The following is a 9,425-nucleotide window of genomic DNA, read 5'->3' as shown; positions in this document are numbered from 1 at the left end:
TTATGCACAAAAATAAATCTAAACTGAATTTCCCAAAAGGAAACTTTCAGTGAAGAAAGGGAAAAATTAGATTTTAAAAATTAAATGTTGGATTTCTAGGCATATCACAGAATTGCCATAGAAAAGAATTTAAAGGCCTGCTTTTTCAGCTTCCTGTATTTTTTTTTGGATGGCTTTTGAAAACAGAAAGTATATTTTGATCTGTGGAAATACTTTCTGTTTTGTAGGTTTGTTAAAACTTCCTCCCTCTCTCGTCTCACTATCTGCAGTGCAGAAGAGAACAAAAAAGAGCATGTAAGAATGGAAGAAGGAAGAGAAAGATACAGGTAGTCACCACATGTGTGTCAGCCTCAGCCCAAACAGCAAGTCAGATGGTGGTGGTTTAGTTGGCTAGTCACAAGCATTGCAGGGAATGCAGTCCCTCCTATCTCACTGGCCAAGCCCGTAAGATGAGGAAGAAAGTTTTCTGGTGGGTCCATTGCTCTAGAAATGCCAGCTTCAGATTTCTCATGCTTTCCTCCACAGCCTCCAGTGCTGACCACTGTTAGGTTCAGGTTTTGTAACCTGAGCCTGTATAGAAATCTCTGTCCTCCTACCTCAACTACGCAGCACCAGGTAAGACCAATGGTGTATATCTCCAGCAGCAGCTGCAGACCCGTGTGTCCATCCTGCACCCGCTTGGTGCCTGACAAATGGAAGCTGGCTCCTGTTCAGAAGCTATATGGCAACACTAGAGTGCTATTGAACATAAACTAAAAGTCTTGAAAGGAACAAAGTATATCACCTTGGGCTCAGTGGCATGTTTACAGGAGTTCAAGGATTCCTGACCAGAGCTGGTCTGTGTCTGCCTGGCCAGAGTGGGGGTGAAAGAGATACGCCCTACCTGCATCCACCTATGTCAACATGCCCTCCACATGGCCTTGGAGGGGGGGTCAGTTCCACGGTATGACACGAGGCGATTATTTCACCTAAGGGGGCACTTTCTTTGGTTGTTTCTATTTTGTTTTGAGGAGTTAGAAAAAGAAGTCCAAAAATATGTTATTTGGAAAGGGCTCTCAATAGAAAGAAACTGTTTTGGTTAGTTTTCTACTCCAGATGATAAAACCTTCAGTGGTCTGTTGAGATAGAAATGTCATCCTCCCAAGTTTAACATTTCCATTCCCTTGGGAAATCTGAGATGCCGTGACTCTGGTAGTGAAGTAAATGGCTTGTTTGAACCAACATGGATACAGATCTCCAGTTCCAGGGATACTTACTGGCTTTACAGCTAATGTATGTCAGTTGTCCACTATGTTGTCTTCTACTTTCAAGTATCATCTGTTTTGTCACTTTAACACAAAATGTGTCTCTTACAGAGGCTAAGCTCTTCTGCCAGACCTTAAATGCTTGTTAACACACTGGAAAAATCCTTTTGAAGTAAATTGTATACATGTACATTAAGCATTTGTTCTGACAAGGGAAGGCTCATTCTTTGATCAACATCCAATCATTATATACTTATGCTCCCCATCACAAAAGGTTAATATTTTGAAAGCAGTAAGAGTATGTATCTCCCTAATGCTTGAATCAGAAAGGAAAAAGAAAAGCTGAAGTGATCTCCCTCAAAAGCAAAGTACATCAGACATGAAAATTTCCAGAAGATGGATTTTCTCAAAAGGTCTGACGAAGCAGAGGTGAGAGGTTCAGGTAATGCAAATCTCTATAAAGCCACATCTGTGAATGGCAGATGAGAATTTGATCCTGATTATTTCCAAGTTGCTGTTAGAATAGTATTAATTCACACAGTTTTTGTCTTTTGGATAATGAATAAAGAATCATAAAGTTATAAAAGTGTTAACATAGAATATCAGGGTATTAGTAATAATCTTTGATATCCCCTGTTCCTTGGCTTTTTCTGTTTTTATTATTTGATTGAATTAATTCCCCTCTGGATGCTGAAACGTTAAAAGTTTACCTGGTTTCAGAAAAGGGTTAAACTTTGAGAGAGAAGGGTTGTGAACCTATCTTAGATGATGTATCCTGAACATGGGAAAAAAACCATTTCTTCCTTCAAGTGATGGTTTATATATATACACATGTTCAACACTGCGCGTACATCACGAGACTGTTACTTGGGAAAGCTCTCGGGGGCTGAAAGACAGCCTTCCTGACAGGACAGACAATCTACCTTTATAACAAAGATAAAAAGTATTTTGAAGCGAGTTTTGGTTTTGTTTTAAATGAGCACTGTCACAGCTGAATTATATGCAGATTGTTAAAAACAAAACAACCCAGCGATTCATGTTTTCAGCCTAGAGCAGCAAGGTTTTTTTTAACATCTACATTTTTTCAAAGAGGGAAAAACCTGAAGCATAACCATTCATTGAAAATATTCTCCACTGATATTTATTACTCCATTTGAGCATGGCCTTCACTGAACATTACTGGGTTGTTGCTAAGAAACACTGATATATGATACCCAATTGTATTACTGACATATTGAATTTTTACTCCTTATCATGTTATAGCTTGCTTGAAAACAGCTGCAATTACGCTATGAAAGGAAGGAAAGCTAGCAGCCTCTATTCAGTACCTTTTGTATTTTAGTTACAGACTGAAGTCCATATCTTTTTACTACATGCTTGTAACAGTTCTATAGTATTTCAGTTAAAAGGTATAATGATGTACATTATTGATAGTTTGCACCTGCATCTCCTACACAGCCATCTTGACAATAAACCAAGTGTTCTCTTTGATTTTCACCCAACACATACCAAATTACAGGAAGATCAGTCTTAGGGTTTCTCTATTTTCCATCTTAATGTGACAGTCCATTTTGACCTGCAGGCAATAAAATAAGAAGCACTCAAACCCATAACTAATGTTTTTGAGGCACTTCATATTTCACTTGTTTTGATCTATGCAATTGACCAGTTGAAAGCTGAAAACAAAAGCATGTTCTTTAATATGTATTTTTAGGTCTCCTGTTGTTTTGTACAGCTCAAGAATATTTTTCTTCCAAATAATCACTCATCCAATAGTTGATGTATGTCAAATACACGACTTCTACTAGGGAAAAAAGTACCTTCATTTATATAAACACAACTGTTCAATTATATTACTTTTTATATAACAACAGAGCCCAGAAGCCCCATAGCCGAGACTGGGATCTCAATGCAGCCAGTATTCCAGGAATATACAGGTGGAGAGAGCAGTCCTTTCATGTAGAGTTTACACTCCAAATAGCCAAAACAGACAAATGGTAAGACAAGTAATGCTAGATTCATAAAGATTTTGCAAAAGGACTTAGGGTCTAAAACATCTTTGCATGTATGACCTTTAAGCAACTTGTCCATCATTTCTGTACCAGGCCATTTGCAGAAATTGAGATAAAACTTTGAGGTAGAAATTCTGGTAAAATATCATATAACTGACAATCAGAATAACTAAAAAAAACCCAACAAAAAAACCACCCCCAAAAAACCACAAACCCTCAGATAGAACCTATTAGGATATCAAGATCCAATATCTATAAGGCTTTTAGAATTTCCAAAGCAATCTACATCATACATTACATATTGAAATACATGGAGGGTGACCAAAGTTATCACATCACTGTTTTGAGTGGGGGGGGGGGAATCAAATGATTTTGCAGGACATAGAAAACCTAAGACATGTACACATGTAAAGCTCAAAATAAGAGATCAGTGCAGTAAATGGAGCTACATGTTAGGTGGCCAAAAAAAAAAAAAAAACAAACACCAAACCAAAAACCAGAAGGATGTTTGGCATCTGAGAAAAGATACAAGAAATGCAGAGAACTATCTCACACTACAGGAATCTGTCAGCACTTGGCATGGACTGCAGAGACCAAGAGGAGGACACAACTCCACCCACTCACTAAGTCTGTGGGAGGAAAATGGACCACCTTGCAGTGAAAGGCAAATGGATGATCAGGATGAAAACGGTATAGTAATACAAAATGGTATCTTGCTATAGACATGCCTGAATAAAGGTCATAGAAACTGGAACAGAAACAAGTAAAACTCACTTTACGGTTACAAGCTTAACCTCCCTTAAAAGCATAGCTAAACAACAAATGCAAGAGCAAATAAAACCAGAATACTCTAATGAAACAAAAGGGTGGGCCATTATAAATCCCAAGTACCAGCATTATCAGATCACATACCACACCATGTGGTACATCCACCCACTTTTTAGACAATAACATATTATGTCACTCTATTTCCACTCCCAAATCTGCCATGCTGTCCCTTACCTCCTCCCTCTTGAAATCTTGTTTCCCTTCCTTCTGCTTCCTATTACAAACATCCCTACATACCACCATGTTTCCTACCTCCCATTTCTTTAGCCTGGACGCTGAAAGGCAACACAAACCTTTTAGCCTTCATCACAGGCTGAAATACCCTGTATTCCCCTCATCTGTCTGACTTGCTAATGAGAATATACATGCCTTCTGGTTTGCAACATCATCAATGAATCCATGTGTGCCTTTTAGCAAGGAATTGCTTGTATTGTGATTGGCAGCTACCCAGTGGGGAGGTAAGAGCCTTCTGAGGTTTATTGTATTTGTTTTGCCTAGAAAGTTACTTAAGAAAGATATTAGGATAATCTGGAATTATATACTCCCATTGCTTTTTGTCCTGTTCCTGTCCTGAGTTCCCTGACTTTGATTATTCATTCTTAAAAATTTCTTCTAAAATATAATATAAAGTCAGTCTTACAGGCATGTATAATTTTTCTTCTTTCTTAGACATAAGCACTACATTTTTCAAATAATCAATAATACCTTGATTTTAATGTATTTGTTAAGACCCCTTACTACTGGGGCTTGGGATTTCACTTGACGTGAAAATATGTTCTAGTAGTAGGTTGAGTCTAAGATTTGAAATATGCACGTTAACAAGAAAATGTACAGAACAGCTTTTATTGCTGCTTTTTTACTAGGAAAAAATGTACTTTCAGGTTTCTTGATTTTCTGAACAGGTCTATGAGAGGCACTGGGGAAGCTGCATTCTTTCATGCATAAATTTGGTGTTGCTAAAAGAAGATCTTACTGAATAACTAACTCTCCAGTGATTAATGAACACTGTATCTTCCTGTAGTGTTTGCTATTGAAACTGGAGTAGTATCTAAATGTTGTTCATAATCACCTGTATTTTCTATTTTAAAGATGTTTCCATGAAAAAATGTAGTGATAAGTTTCAGATGCTTACAGAAAAAAACCCATAACCTATCTGTAAAGACATGTCTACAACTGTTACTTGAAGTCTCATGTTTTATTTCCATGCTTATTCTCATTAATATATGTGGTTTTTTTAAGAAACCCATCTTATATTTCTTTGTTCTTGATTAAACCTGTAATTTTGTAAATCACACCTAGGCCATTGCCATCTATCCAATCACATTGTAACAAAGCCCTATGAAAACACATATAACAAAACCAGAGATACCATTTTTAAAGTCTGGATGAGTTTTATGAAAAAGCCAGTCACCTGCTCTATCCTTCCAAGGTGTTTTAAGTTTGTCTTTTGCACTTATATTTGGTTTGCTTGCAGTTATGTCAGCGTGTGCTCTGCATTCTGCTAGACAATATGGTGTTTTCAGTAGCAGGCAAGCTGTCATGGTTTTTTTCCAGAAAAGCTGTGGGTTTTTTTTTTTTAAAAAAAACCAAACCCAAAGGCCTTTTCAGACTCTTCTTTACAGGCAGCCTAAGCTACAGAAGGATTTTCACGCTCTCCCAGCTGAAGTAAGGTATCGCATGTTAGCAACCATAAAACAGATCTGCAATTGCTCCAGAGCCTGGACAGGAAGATTGCTGTCCCATTCACACCTATCCTGAGAAGTCTTGAATTGGAGCTACCTTTGATCCAATTTAATTGTTTAACATTTCAGTAGATTTGCTTTTAATATGTACAAAACAGTATTTCTTGTGAAAGTTTCTTTCCTTCTAAGAAAAATAGGAGTTGTGGTTTTGGTCAAAAATACAACCTTGATCATTTATATCATCAAGTACCATTTAATTGCAATTCCTCCTATATGTCTGCTTGTTAATCCTTGTTGTATTTTCTGATGAAACAGAAAGAAGGTATGTCTGTAGATTACCACTGAATAATTTGCCAGAGATACCTTGTAGATTGAAAGACTTGGTATTACTTATGTATTTACTACAGCATTTCATTTGACAAGAATTAGCTCATTAACTGCATTTCTCATAAATAATATTCTTTGGTTTCCTCCTTGCCTGCAAAGAACATTTACTGGTTATTTCTCTCTCAGCAATGGGAATATCATGATTTGTTTTAATATTCACTATCACAGCAGACCTTAGAGGTTCTGAATGTTTTTCTTGATAGTCTACATTGTTTTCTACTTTCCTAATTTATTCTTGTTAAAACATGTATATGGAATTAATCATTAACCTTCCTTGGGATGAAACCCTTCAAGTCAATGGCAAAACTGTGATTAACTTCAATGAATTTTAGCCTTGTTCTTCACAGCTTTGAAACATGTATAGGCAGCTGTTATGGTGCCAGATGTTCCTACCTAATTATAAGGAGAGAGAAAAAAAAGCTTCAGAATTGGTTAGATTCTGCTGTGCGTTCTGGATTTCTCTTGAAGGGTCTGCAGATGCTCAGTATTTAAGAAACTTGGGTTACCTACAGATAGGCTTCAGTATTATTTTGGGATTCTATGTTTTGAGACTACTGAATGTTTATATATGGAATTACATTCTTAGTGCTTCCTGAGTTTGTAAGAAACAAACACAAAAACCAAACAACCCCCACCCCGATACCAGTATTTGTATTCTACTAGTGTTAGATTTCTTAAATCTACACAAATGACTAAACACCAGAATATAAACATGAAGAAACATCTCCACAGATCAGAAATTAGGAATCTTTGCCCTTAAACACTAAGTATTTCTCAACCTAACAAAAATGCAACCATTAAAAGAGGATGAAAAAAGTCAGCTGGAAGTAAATCATATAAATCTTAAACAAGTAAAACCACAGTGTAGTAATGGAGAGAAATATCAGCAAGGTACTTGGTATTCTCAGAGTGGAACAGATGTTATGAGACCACTGCAGTGATTTCAACAAGGTTTACATTAGCCCCAAAAAATATGATTTATAAGAACATTTTTATTTTGATTCTCTTGGTCCTGATATTAGACGTCTACCATTGGCATGAATCAGTATCATCTTGCAGTTTGCAAGGACACTACAATAGTAAATCCAAGGGAGGCAGGAACTATCCAATTTATCTCCTAGTATTTAGTTTTTCTGTTTGGAGGCAACTGAAATTACAGTTCTCACAATCTCTGCACAACACAACTCAGGAGGCAGCGCAATCAGAAGACACTGCTCATCTTAGCCAATATCTCAGTTGAACATTAAGCTTCCTAGAGTTTTATTCAGAACATGTCTGGAAGTGCCTCATTTTCTGTTTCTTGGCTTAAAACTTTCCCCAGAATTAATCCTAGCTATGATTCTTGAGAGAGAGGTTTCTGCACCTTGGTCTTCCCAAGATTCAATAATGTGTGCCTGTCAGACTAGGTTCCAGGCAAAATGTGGCTAAAGAAACCCTTGCTTGCCCTTTTCACTTGGATCAAAGATTGGACCAACATCCAGAAGGCAGGAGATTTGGATTTAGTTCCTTGTCTTCCAGGATGGATCCAAACACACGTTCTACCACCTGAAAGAAAAACCCAAGTTGTAGGTGCTGGAGTGCATTCTGTCCTCCCAGAGCTATTTCTTTGTGTGGGGTTATTAAATATTCATTGGGAATGGTAAGGCTTTTCATGACTTTATGATCTAGTGGCTAGAGCACTTTCCTGAGAGAAGGGAGAGCTGGAGTTCTATTCTTGTTCTAATTAATATTTCATTATCTCTCTTAAATGCTCTGTGGCATACGGACAGGAAAGACTACTCTCCAGCTTCAAGAAAGAAACCAAATCTCTCTCACTCCTAATTCATTCAACTCCTGTATAGCTCAAAGTCCAGAAGCAGAAATGTCAATGTGGTTTGCTTGCAATCTGGATCAAGAAAGCATCATCATACCCATTTCTGGAAGAAAGGAATATTTCATCCTCGCTTAGCAAAAGAGTGGACATAGGAACAACAGTGGAGGAGGGCTCAGGCTGCCAATTCTTAGTGGACAGAAGCTCCTCCATGAAGATCAGAGTAAAGTGCCTATGTCCCAGAAAGTATAAAACTTAATAAACACTTTTTTTTTTAAAGACTTTATCAGGTGACTACTCACCCAGTGTACTGATTCTTTTGGATCCCTTTTGTAATCATCTTAATCTTTTTACATGTTGTTTACAGAGACTAAAAGCCAAACACAGACATGGAGTGTACTTCTGAGACCAGATACCTGCTGTGTTCTGCACTGTGATGACTGGATCCCTTTTGACTGTAGACCTTAAATAAATCACAGGTAACTGAAAAGTGAGCAGTAAGGTAAAAAAGCCTGAACGTACTATCTCAAAATTTTGTTTTGATCATTAATAGTGGGTTAGAGCTGGGAAGGGAAAAAAAAAATTTAGAAGAATAAAAAGATTTTGAAGAGGATATGAAAACCAGAGATCTTGGAGGCAAAAGGAGAAAGGAAGACATCTTTGGGGAAATGCTGTTTCTCTAAAATTTGAAGTTAGGAAGGAGGAGTTAAAAAGCAAAGCCAAAATTCTTTTATTACTTTTAGTGTTAATTTAGTATCATGTTGAAGTAGCATCCCTGGCCTGACAAAATCCCAGGTATCAGCCCTGTAACTCTTATTTTCCTCTTTATTTGATATTTCACTTCTATTTCATCTTCTATGCTAAAGAAGGCAGAAATAAGTCATGAAGGAGAATACCTTAGAAAGAATCCTGAGTTCTAGCCTGCAGAGCGTCAAAGGTAGTCTGTCAAACAAGGTGGAAATTTAAATCAAAAGCCCCAAATATTTACACACATAAGCAAGCAAACAAAACAGGCCAAATAAAATATAAACAAACATTCAAAGTTTTTCCTAGGATGTATTTGGTTATTAAAAAAAAAAAAGCATGGTAGGAAACATGCACAAAATGGTGCATGGATGTTTTTGCAAAAGAAAAAGGCTGAAATACTGCATATGCATATGATTTGCATATCAAAACAACACCCAGCATAGCAGGTGCCAGACCTGCTGAGATAGTACAATACAGCCAGAAAGTTACTTAGGGTTGCTAGGATAAGGTGGAACATTTTGTTGAATTTGTGGAAGTGTTAACCTCATCACTCATTCTTTGTATGCCTAGTTTGAAACGACATGAATTAATCATCCCCAGTTAATACCTTGTGCTCATCCATTTATCGGTATGAATGGTTTCAGTGCCTTCTTATTATTTTTATTTCTTTGTCCTAGTCACCTAATCTAAAGGATTTTTTTTTCCCCCAGTCTTT

This window comes from Gymnogyps californianus, unplaced genomic scaffold, assembly GCF_018139145.2.
Source record: "Gymnogyps californianus isolate 813 unplaced genomic scaffold, ASM1813914v2 HiC_scaffold_113, whole genome shotgun sequence".
In the NCBI taxonomy this organism is placed as follows: Eukaryota; Metazoa; Chordata; class Aves; order Accipitriformes; family Cathartidae; genus Gymnogyps; species Gymnogyps californianus.
Note: the sequence above shows the minus strand (reverse complement) of the source record.